This window comes from Melanostigma gelatinosum, assembly GCF_949748355.1.
Source record: "Melanostigma gelatinosum genome assembly, chromosome: 5".
NCBI lineage: Eukaryota > Metazoa > Chordata > Actinopteri > Perciformes > Zoarcidae > Melanostigma > Melanostigma gelatinosum.
This window is the reverse complement of record NC_136638.1, coordinates 21,981,260-21,994,139: the sequence shown is the minus strand read 5'-3', so window position 1 is coordinate 21,994,139 and position 12,880 is coordinate 21,981,260. Positions and strand designations below refer to the sequence as shown.

Here is a 12,880-nt window from a genome sequence, read left to right as displayed (position 1 = left end):
CAAATTCAAGTTTTTTACATGAGGATGGTAGTGTAGATAAAAAATAAAAGGGTTAACCGGAGTTAATACAATTCATCCTCTGGGGACCACGAATGTCGGCACTAAGTTTCATTGAAATTGATCAAATAGTTGTCAAAACCAAAGCTGTGGATCGACTGACAGACTGACATTGCTGCTCGAGGAACGGAAATGTCAGTAAAAAATGTCAAACTCCTGATTTCCAATACTCCTCAAGCCATGATATTTCATCATTACTGTTTCGCTAATGTTCAGCTTTGGAAAGTATCATTGAGCGTCATACAAGGGTCTTACAAATGCTTATATTTCACCCCCCCCTTCATGTAAGAAAGCATAGATGTTTGATGTGGAGAATAAAAACTTGTCTCTCTGTAGAAGTTGTTAATTCAAGTAAAAAAGCAAACATAAAAGGATGGAAGAAACAAAGAGAAATAAGTTAGTTTGTGACTAATGGGATTTTGATTTGCTTCATTTAAGCAACTAAGAAAAAAGATCAACTATAAATTGTACCACCCACGATGTTGAAACAGATTTACAGCCATATTCTCAGCAGCCTGCCTGGTGTACAGATGGTGAGGCACTTTGTCTTATTACAGACACAGTGATGGAAACAACAGCCAACCTGACAGAGGCACCGAGAATAATTCAGGAGCTGATTTTTACTTATGTTGAACACAAGAGGCTCTTCAACATCAGCAAGCGACAAACAACGGGCACTGAACAAACACTCACCTGGTGCGCTAAGACCTCGGATGCAAAGCTAACAACAATGTGTCGAGGCATGGTGCCCCGCCTAACAGCAAATCAATATTTGTGGGTTAAAGTGTAAAGTGTGATTAATGTATCAACACTAATGTGGACAGCTCCCAGCAGCGGCTCCGAATGCTTGTTAATGTCACAATCTATTTCTGGAAACGTATCAGCATTTACATACATCTGCAGGGGATGGAGGAGAAAGAACACCATTCTTTTTTGATGCTGTACATGAATATTCACAAAGAATAAGGCCTCATTGACATTCAGCAGAGAGAATGTTTCAGCAACATGCTGTGACAAAGCTTGATGTGCGATGACGTCTGTGGATATAACACATTACACGCAGTGCTTCTGTGAGTGCATGAAACCCTGTGTGTGTGTGTGTGTGTGTGTGTAAAATATCTGGCCGTAGATTAAACTTCAAACTCAACACTTTCTTCACTCAGGCATTAGGAGACTTTCAGCGGATCAACATTTCACCAATCGTGTCTGCACCCAATGCTGCACACTCTATCAAAAACAACACAAAATCCATAAACCCACAAATCTTCCCCATAATTAACGTGGCATTTGTCTGACGGTAAATAATGATGAAAAAATAGCAAAGCCCTGCCAGTTTCTGAAAAGAGGATGAGATGGATAACCTCAATTTATGGCCCAAGCACACAACGAAGCAGTTATTTCCCTGTCTTTCTATATATGGCAGCAGGCGGCAAATGGTCAGACAGTTTAGAGCAGCAGAGAGAAATAAAAACAAACTCTCAGTCACCGGCTCATTAAAGCCCTCGAAGACCAAAACCTCATCCAGAAGCCTCACACCATTAACTGGTATTAACATGCAAACTATTATCTGGGTAATGACATCTGATCATGGGGCCTTTTCATTTACAGCTTTTATTAACAAACATTCTTGTTATCTTGATTTTGCCTGAAAATGTGATGTAATAATTGTGATAATTTACAACTTTTATTAACAACTTGTTCCCTATAAACATGAGATATCAAAATTTGGATCATACGTTAATACTAAGCGTAAATGGGGTTACTATAATTAATGCCGCAGACAGGGGAACAACTAAGACGGATTTGGTTTCAATTTTGGATCGAGACAATTATATTTTTTAAATGTGTTTAAAAACAGCTTTTTGTTTGACTTAACTGCAAAAGGTTCAAGCTATATTTGTTTGATCTGCTCCTTACTAAAACAACCAACAGCTGCATATGTACTTGTAGATGCAGCAATAGAAAAACACCAACCTCAACCTGCGTGCGCCACGTGTCCAGGTTCTTCCGCTGAGCTTTGGAGAAATGGTCCCATGCCTTCTGTTTGGAAGCCGCGTTGAATACAGACACGATCTCTTCAACTGAGGAAGAAATGTGTAGATGTAGGGAAGAGTGAGAGAAAGAGAGGGAAGGAATGAAACAATCAAGTCAGCTGGGGAAAGAACAGCTGTGGACCTACAGAATGCACTGTTTATGTTTCAGACCTGTGTCATACATTGATACATGTTTTATTGACGTAATTACACATATATAAACACAGCATCACAGGGGGTCCCAGTGAAACAAATGTTAGTGCATCTTATTTGACACCATTATAAAAAAGACCACATGTCGTGAACTCCATCCTTCTCAAAATACTTCCATGTATATCTCCAAACATAATTTCCTGTCTTGATCATGTTTGGTGTGTTTTCTTTTGATCATATTATTACAGCAAAGTTCTCACATTGAAAAGTCTCCTTGACAGGCGCGTAGGATCAAAAACTCTTGACTGTGAAGAAGAAACCGTGTGCGGGACTCTTTGGTTCTTTAAAGTTGGATGATATTATATCATTTATAGAGGGGTGAGTATGTTATTAATGCAACAGAGCACTTAAGAGACGCAAACATGTTTCACTGTGTTGTGGTTCGTATCATCTACTGACATAAAGATTAACAATTCTCCTCACCTATTAGTTGCACACCAATAATTAAAACTCTATCCAACAGATTTCTACACAGCACTTACTGTTTAAAAATGGTGCAATTATTGAAGACACAGAAATGGTGGTTTTCGTGTGAAATTCTTTCTAATAGGACCCACGAGAGATCCCTCATTGAACTACTTTTAATGCTAAGTGTAGCATTAAAATCAAATCATTTTCACATTGATTTCTTAATATTGTGTGTACTGTAACTTAATAAGACCATTAATGAAAACATTAGCAACATCTTCTGGCCCCAGAACTAAATTGTATATCTTGTAGCAGTCTAAATCAGCAATTCTATGGTGTGAAGAGAGACTCAAATTGGAAATAGGAGGTTGTTCCTCGAGTGCAAATTGCATGAAAGCATGCTTGAGTTTTTGGCACGAGCAGATGGTTGGATGACTCAAAAGCAAATTTTAAAAAACAACAAAACTCTTGTGTGTTTATTGTCTTCCCTAAGGCAAAGAAAGAAACTTTCAACCAAAGAAGCAACATCCTCTGTGTGACACAAAGCAATCGGGTTTATAGGAAATCTGGTTCTAGTCTTGAGTCTTTTGAGAAATAGGACATAATGTTGGAAATGTTTACCAGCCAAACATGAAAATATATTGCAGTTGGACTCACAGTCCTCACACAGGGGCAAATGTGCATTTGATTAGTACGGTTTTTCATACAATCAGGCAACAAACAGCCCACATCGATGGTTGTTTGCTCCGAGGAGAAAATACAGCTCAGCTCAGACAGATGAATCGTAAGACATGCGCTTAGACATTTAGGACAAACATATATTTGACGTAGACCTAGTTAAGGCTTTGAAGGTCTGTTTTTTTTCATTTTGGATGCCTGATTATCCAACAACTTGCATGGTGGCAATGTGGTAGACCAAATTAAAATAAAGACCTACTATATACAGTAATTTCCTCTCTTATCATTTCAGTTAGTTTAGCAGCAAAACTGTTTTCACCATGAAAGTCATTTTAAACTGAACTGACTTTTGTGATTTCTGTAAAGGCCAGGAAGCATTAATCGAGAATCCTAAATACTTAAGCATTTATAATATGCCAAGATAAACAATTTTTTATGTTTTATTTGCTGAATAGCTGCTTTCCTTCCTTCTCTGCAGAGACCATTGTGGTACTTTGGAGGCTATCGTGTTAGAGTACAGCGGGAGACAGTGAACTTAGCATTTCATCTGAATAGATTCCCTCCATCACTCAACGCAATTACAATATTTAAAAAAAGAGCCTGCTGTAGAACTCAAAGCATCGAGCCACCGTCACAAACTGTATCCTGACTATTATTGATGTGTTCAGGGTTAGAACTGCATCAGCTCTGGGCTAGATGACGGTGTATTGATATTACCATTTCCCTCCAGGGCGCCCACGTTTATGTTATGGCTGTATGGAGAGGCTCTTATATTGGACACTACCTTTACACCTCAGAATAAATGTGTGCATATAAGAGTGTGTGTGTGTGTGTATTACAGTGGGTGTTGATATTAATAATACATTTATTCCTCGATTACTTGGTTACAGTTTCATTGGTCAATGAGGAATGGTGGACCAGAGCGATCTGCTGCAATCACTGGCAGTATACGTTCTGTTTATTCACATGTATTTTATTTAGTTAAAATATAAAAACGTGTTTCAATACGAGCACATGATGTGTACGTCTGGGCTTCAGCTATATTGTAGATCTATGCAAGTAAGTATGTGTCTATTAATATAGTATTGTTATGTTAATATAGTATTGTTATGTCAGGCGCTCAATCACTGATATGCCTTTAATACTACACTGAAAATAGTCCAGCATTGACATCAGGAGAATATATGGTAAAGCTATTTACAGTGTTACTTTATTTATACATATATATATATAATTTTTTTATTTGATCTATTTAAGTTTGTAAGTATGTAAATTTCCAAATCGGCGTAATTTGGATAAACTGCCCACTCATTGGGAATCGAAATGGTGACTTTCTTGCCTGAAAAACTATTAAAACTGAGTAACTGGGTTTTTTAAAGTTTACATCCAGTTTTTTTTGGGTTGTAAAGGATGATAAACTGGCGACGCGAAGCAAAGTATTTGCACCTCTGCTCTTAAATGAAAGTGGGATTACGAAATGACCCAATGAAGAAGCACCCTAGGGAAGGCAAAGAGTCAGAGCCAAAGGGTCAATACAGTGCTAGCGCCGAACCCTCTGGTGAGATGTGTCTTGGTATTGGCAGCCGAACACAGAGCACCCTTCCTTCCACGGCAGAAGGATGGCTGAATACCAGGCAGCAGCGGAAGAGGATGCTCTATCTGGGCCTTTTCCTGTCCAGAAGCACTGAGTGGTGAAACAATCCCCCTGGTGAGAGCGAAGCACCCAGGAGACTCTCCCATGTTTTTCAAGGAAGGCAGTCAAGCCTAGCAAGCCGTGTCGGAAACTAGTTGTGGTTAGGGACACGACAGCCAGTGGTCGTAGCAATTCTCCTCAACAGCTTTTTCATTTTCCCTGCTAACAGGGACACAACGATAAGGTCTCGTATTCCCTGACCAGTTAGCAGAAACAGGTCCATAATGGGAAGTCAGCACTTTAACAAATGGAGGAATGCCTGAGAAGCTGTTCACTGGATGCAGCAGCGTTCTGGTCACATTTCCGTAGCGGATTCAAAATTTGACTGATCACATTCGTGTGACGAATGTTGTGTGTTCTATGTTTTTAGTGTATAGCTTTTTATGATGATTTTAATGTTTGTAAAGTGTCTTTGAGTATTTTGAAAAGCACTCTATAAATAAAATGTATTGTTATTATTGTTATTATTATGTGTTGTTGCTTATGTATTCAATAAACTGAAAGGCAATCAACAAGTTCTTCTGCTTTGACTTATCATTATGAAGTAAATGTTGAATGCACAATGCAACACACCACCAGTGTTTAGACGGGTTCCTTATAAGCCTCGCTGTCACTATGAAATGATGTCTGCCTCAGAGTATGATCTTCTGGGAAAATGGACGCTTAGTTTACGGCACAAAGAAAGTCAATTATTGCGCAACCAAAACAGGAAAAGGATAGCGCTTTTGTTTTCCCCGCTAGCTATCGATAGCCATCTCCTGGCTATAACGGAAATGACAGACGGCGGATCAACCGGAGTAATTTGTATTGTAATATTATTGTGATGCTGAAAAAGTTTGGGAAGTAAACTGTGGAAACTCTACTGGGCAAAAGAAAAAGCCAAAGACGGGAAAATGATAAAAGTTGTCGGTTTCCACTGACAAAAAATCAAGGGACAATGTCAAGACCTTTTCAATAAAGGGAATTCTCCTCAAGGTGACAGAAGTGATACTGCCTATAATAATGCGTCCTTGGATGGCAGTCTCTGACAAAAGCAGAGCGCGGTAAATATGGATGTGTCTTTTGTTCACAGGTGTGGGGTGTGAAACTGCCTCATGGGAGACAAATCTCAGTGTTGACATTTGCATGTGTGTGTACGGCGAGCGGAAGACAAATTCATGAATAGAAATAAGGTTCTGTATGGATTATTGTGTTGGATGTGGATGGCCTTTAATGAGAGAGAAACAGAAAGGAAGAGAGTGAGGTTGACTGACAGAGAGAGATAGTTCCATACAATGAGAGAGAGGCAGAGAAAGAGAGTCCTGGGAGGTTGTAACCCACTTCAATCGTCCCTTTTGAAACCAGAACGACGTATGTAGATATCAATACAAGCATGCTAATCAATATGCATTCAGGATTTCAGGGGTCACATGCTCCGTTGTGGTTTTCTGCCTTTCAACTAACTATTCATAGTTTGGTCACGTAACACGTGTTGAATACATTGTAATGCATTAGAACAGCGGTGAGTGTACAGATGGGCAGTGTAACAAAAAGATGGCAACCTGAATGATTGCAAGAGATACAAGAGGGACAAACTTTAAATTCGTTAAGATTTGTTATGTTTAACACAGTCCTTTATCATATGGCTTATGTAATAATAACGAGTGCTTTTTTGTACAGTAAAATAAGACTATCTTAGACTTTGTCGACGCCTTTCCAAACTGAGCCCTTTTTTTTCCTCACTTATTTACTTTTTTTACGCCAGCAAAACAAAAACAACATAGTCCTCTAAAATCTAATCTGAAATGAGACAAATTGTCTCATGAATGTGATTTGAAGTTCGCTCTTGAATGAGATGTTGAAGGGCTTTAATTTTGAAATGCTACATCAGAATGTTCTGGTTCTCTCTGAGTGACACCTTGAGGTGGTCTGCTATTAACCTGCAGTGAAATTATTTTGTAACTATGCACCATTTCCTCTAAAATCAAATCTGAAATGAGACAAATTGTCTCATGAATGTGATTTGAAGTTAGCTCATGAATGAGATAAAAAAAAATTGAATTTTCTTTTTTTTTCTAACTTATCTACTTTTTTTTACACCAGCAAAACAAAAACAAAAAACTTACTTTTTTTTTTTTTTGCTGCGGAACTGGGCTTCCATAGTTGCATTGTAACATGTAGTATATATGCGTATTTATGTATTTGTCTCTCGGTATTTGAGCATTTGATATGCCGTACAGAGCGGTGACCTGTGATAAAACCGCAGACTACAGAGTGTCATGGGAATCACGTAGCTTCAATTGCACCTGTTACCCAAGTATAGCAACAACTGAATCGTAAATTCTGTAGGATGAAGCGCTATTCTCCGGGGAATGCAACATAGGATAAATCGTTTCGTGTGTGATTGAAAGGGACACGCTCAATGAGCCCACATGCTCCTTAACATGTGAACTCACCGGTAAAATCCTGTTTCTGTGACTGGTGGCCAATTTTCCATGTGAAGACACAATCTGCCAACAAATGTTGGCCTTCATTACAACAAACAAAAGCACCAACATTTCTGAATAGTGTAAAAACGGTTACGCTGTTCATAGCCAGCGTTGGACGGGAGATACGGTAAAATCCAACTTTACCAATAATCACGAAGAAAACATTTATCGTTCAATATAAAACATGTCCTCTCTAAATATACTGTATTTCTGAGAGTCAAAGACAGATGTTCAATGTGTTCATCTCTAAGTTTACTGGGCTGATAGCTTTGTCATACTCTGTTCAGAGCTTCATGACACTTGTCCTGAGTTTCCCCTTTAACACAAACATAAAAGCTGCATTCGTTGAAATCAAAGATCCTTTTATTTTGTCCCAAAATGACCAAAGACTGGCTCATTAATGTGTCACCGTTAATTTCATTTTGTCATTTTGATCGGTTTCTTTTTTGTTGTTGTGATACATTTATGTAATAATTACATCTCCTCTTGAGGGAAACAAATCAGGTTGTTTTTGTGTTTTGATGATGAATAGGTAGAAAAGTTTGTTTGTTTTTCTTTGCTTTTTTTAAATCAAAGCTTGACTTTTGGAAGTCCCTATACTCATGGCTCAGTCAGATGACTGCTGATTAATAAATAAAGGTGAGCTGAACATATCCTACTGCAACTAATGAACGTGAACAGTTTAAGGAATATTTCACTCACACAATTAAACACAATTGTAAATCCATTTCTCACCCCATGTTACCTTAAACTCTTGAATAAAACTTGATGGTATGTCTCCACGATGAGCGGATAATCAAAACATGTAAAAAAGTTGTGATGAATTGAAGTGAATGGGGGCCACGTTTAACAACAGCAAAACGCTGTCGAAACATCCATTTTTAGGATCACGACTTCCAAAACACATGCAACACAGTAGCGAGCCTGATAAATGAACATGAACTGGCTCCTTTTAATCTGTGTAAACTGAACTAGCTCTAGTGAAATGGTTATGGTGTGGTTATATTTATCTCTCTTTTAAAGATTTTGTACCGCTATTTAATGATGCCTTTTGAAATGTAACAGGATTGCATTTTTCTTCTGCCATGTTGTTTTGAAAGGAGTATAATTTACAGAGGTAACTTAAGGTGATGCTTTTTGTAAAGAAGCTGAATAGAATTGCGGTAGTAATGTTGCTGTTGGTTATATAAGTTGTTTGCTGGTAATTGTGCACGGGAAAGGTAGAAGACAATGTGAATATGAGTTGCATTGCCCTGTGTATGCTGCGTGTAAAACTCTTATTTAAAGATACAATACATAAATGTTCTACAAAGGTATGTTGTATTATACAAGTAAGTGCACTGTATATATACATGCACTGTGCAGCTGAGCAGAGAGGACTCACATTGAGCCAGTATGGTGGCCAGAGCGGTCCTGAACTTGTCTTTGGCCTCTTCCACCTCCTTCTCATGCTGACTCTTCTCGCCCGTCAGCCGGCGGATGTGGCCGTTGGAGGACTGGATCATGGAGTAGAAGTTGTTGGCGTTCCTGCGGTTGACTTCGCCTCGCTCCAGCCAGGTCAGGAGCACGCGCACCGCTTCCGGAAACGTATTGTCATCTGGGGAGGACGGGAGGAGACGAGGTGGAGAGAGCAAGAGTTTGGGTCAATGGTGAAATAAAAAGATTTCCCTCAGTGTTTGCTGACATCTGGGCAGAGGTGAAGGAGAGTCTACATAAGAACGGTGCCGCCTTCACAAAGTCACAGTCATTTGATCACGTTTGGAGGAAAGTAGGAATTGAAAAGGAATGAAAGAAATCAATGAAACAGAAGTACGATAACAGAACAGCCTCTGCTGACTGAAACTTGTCTGGCCAAAAAGGGACAGAAGTAGAGAGTAATGGTCATCAGGATCAAAGAGCAGGTGCCTCTGCAGATTTACTCTGAAAAACGTGACGCTCAGAGACATGCAGAGGGCAACAAGTTCAACAACAACCCAAATAAAATATTTCATACGTACGCATGAGGAAAGAAGACAAGTAGCAAAAATCATCTCAACTGCTGAAATTCAATTGAATAACATTTTGTGCAGTACAAGCTGTCTCAGACACATCTGTTGGAGATGCATGCTGGGTTGTCTTCAGGTCGCACACTCGAGTGTCTGTGAGGAAGGAATGACGACGATGATGATGATGAGACCCAAAATAACTTCAAGAACTCGCTGTCGTCTGGGGATGAAAAGGAAAAGAACGGATTACCGTAAATATGATTGAGGAGAAAAATGATCACATCTATACACTGAACATAAAAGAGCAGGAGGTTAAATGAGAAGAACAGTGGCGGGGTTAAATCAATCAGCTCCTGTCTGTCCTACAAACATCTTTGGTAAACAACACTCGCCGGACGACTTCAGAAGAGGGGAGCACGGTGTTGTACGGCACAGCTGCTCTTTACGAAGCTCAGCTTGTTTAGCAGTACGCCTGCTTTGTCTGGTGAATAATCAGATGATGTCAGGAGACTTTATTGATTTCCATTGTTGTTATTCCGCTGTCGTTGTCCTGTCCTCTGCTGCCTCGCTGGGCTGCTTACAAGTCAGAGGAGCATAATACACTCCCACACACAGTTTACTTCACTCTGCCTCAGACCTCCACAACACACACACGCGCACACACACACACACACACACACACACACACACACACACACACACACACACACACACACACACACACACACACACACACACAGGAGGTAAATGTAACTAATATACATCGCCATGAAACTTCCACAGCTGATTACTATTAACATTAAGGCAGTTTTCTTTATATCAAAGGTGTTCTGATGAGACATTATCTTATTTAATATGTGCTAATTTGCATACAAAGAAATCGAATCATTGGATGAAGCCAGGTTGAAAATGATTGTGCCATTGATGACATATGAGAGTCAAAGGTTTTTACACGGGGGTATTTGGTATATCTCTTTTTATCACTCCATAACTCAGAAAGTACTGTCAACAGACATGTTTCGGGATAAAATGTTCTATATATCAGGCTGTGAATGATATTTGAACAAACCCCTCAGTAAAAACATTCAGATTATAGGAAAGTTTGGTGTATGTGACCGCTACTGAAGTGGAGATTCCTGGCTCAAGAACTCATTTTGAGAAACGCTCTTTAAAGATATGTGCAAAATGCCATTCATTACACAACTTAAATGTTATGTTTAAATATTTAAATGAGGCATTATAGAGTACAACTTTTGGTAAATTTAGAAGAAATTTACAGACGCAAATACACAAAGTGTAAACATTTAAAATGTGTATGTTGGATGTTTTCTTTCCACTCGTCTGAAGAAGAAGACATGTTGTGGGAGCAAAATAGCCCAAAACCTCAAAACTGACCAGTGCATGAAAAACAATGTGTTTGCCTGGGGCGTCTCGCCTCAAGCCAGGTTCTGTAGATGCTCTCAATACTCTCTCTCTCTCTCTCATACACACACACACACATCCATCCATCAGACCGCTTGCATGAATGATGAAATATCACAGCAACAGATATTGAATCAAGGTGTTATCTCATGAATCCCTCAGGTGTTCCTGTTGGTTTATAGGCAAACTCAGGTCTCATAATACATGGCTCCCTGCAGCGGCAACATTAATAGACAATCTGGAGGAATATTAGCGGTATTCAATCACTGGAAACAGCCAGAGGCCAGATAGATTCAGATTTTAGTTTAATGGGTCTTCAGCTGAGGTGTTAACCTGAGCATGCATACACAAATTCAAATTTAAGATAGTCTTACCTTGATATATTAGAAATAAATACCCCATTACAAAGCTTCTCGCCTCTTTTTTCTCTGCATTTTTTTCTTTTTATCCACAAGTCAGCGATATCGTGACAGGAACAGATGCGCTAGTGACTTCAAACTTGCAGAAACATTATCCAGAACATAACAATTTTCACAGACATTGAGTAAACAAACAGCTCTGTGAACAGCTGTAAAAAAAAAGAAGAAAAGAAACATCCCAGTAAATCGTGCTGCAACTCAGCAACAATATAATTGTCCTGTGAGATCATCCACTGACTTTTCTCAATTCATTTTGCTCTGCCATGCATTTACTTCTTCATTTAAACAGATTTGAAAATATATTGTGAATTAAACAATCAAATCAAAGTTGGTCCAATCACAAGAAACCGCTGCAAACTGACAAATACATAATTTGTCAATTAGCAGATAACTCAGCTGTTTGAATAAAAAGAAGAAGAAAAAAGATCAACACTCCCCATCTAGTGGATCTCTTGAGCTATTTTAGGGCAAGTGCCTTCATGGCTTTAATGTTAAAGAGGGAGGGTAAGGTCAGAAATGTCACTGGGGATCAATAAAGACTCTCTTGCCACCAGTGTTTGATTACATTAAGAATTTTAAATGATCAACAACATATTCTCACATTCAGCTCAGCCTCCCCTTATATGTGCTCTGAACACTGACGGGAACTGTACTCAGCCACGCAGGACATTTCAACATTTTAAATTACAGTACAACTCCTTGCAGTCAAGGAATATGATGAACAAGTATCGAGTCACTTTAAATTCTCAGTAGGAAGCAGAAGTATAAGACACTCAAATGAGAAAACGTCTGCAGACACTGAAATGTCAAATGTGCTTAAATTACTGCCACTGTTGGCTCAAAATTTAGAATCAGCTTAAAACGTATTTTCCACATTGGAATTCTCTGCGCCAGGTTACATTTTGAACTGGTAAATATTTGAGTTATTTCAATGATAGCAGAAAGTATTAGATGATTACAGGAATTGTCAAGCAGCATTTTAGCGAAGCAGCAGCCGTCCCTCAGTCAACGCAATGTGCGTTCTAAGCTCAGTATTGAGTGAAGGTCATCAGCGCTAAATGAGCCCAACACACCATCACTGTGGTGATGCGTGTAAAGAGAAGAAAATATCGACGGAGGGTTTTTAAACAGCTGGACTGTTTAAAACAGAAGCGTATCAGTGTCAGAGTACAGCCATGCTCGTGGCTGTGTGAGGCTGGACTAAAGCAGAGCAGCATTATGAGCTACACGCTAATGTCTGCATGCTAATATGCTCACAATTATAAAACCAACATGCTATCAGGTTTACCATGTTCATCTTAACTTAGCGTGCTAGCATGCTAACATTTGCTGAGCAGCACAAAACACAAAGTGCAGCTGATAGTCCGGGAGCCAAAGCCTGATTTTTTGATGAACCTTGTTTTGTCGGATAAAGTTTTTTTTTTTTCTGTTTCTTGTAGCTTAGGGGTACCTCTTCAAAATCCAGGAGGGTGCTCGGTGATATCCCTTGAGCATTTTGAGATAT

General features: G+C 39.2%; 1 pseudogene across 1 annotated transcript in view; it reads right to left on the bottom strand.

Moving 5' to 3' along the window:
* Positions 1–12,880, bottom strand: part of LOC306777906 (ecto-NOX disulfide-thiol exchanger 2-like) — a 113,285-nt pseudogene that overhangs the window by 18,830 nt on the left and 81,575 nt on the right. Inside the window, exons 7-8 of the transcript in view lie at positions 8,935–9,147; positions 2,028–2,138 (exon numbers count right to left, since the gene is read on the bottom strand). The product of the transcript in view is annotated as an ecto-NOX disulfide-thiol exchanger 2-like (transcript). The remainder of the gene's footprint in view (positions 1–2,027; positions 2,139–8,934; positions 9,148–12,880) is intronic.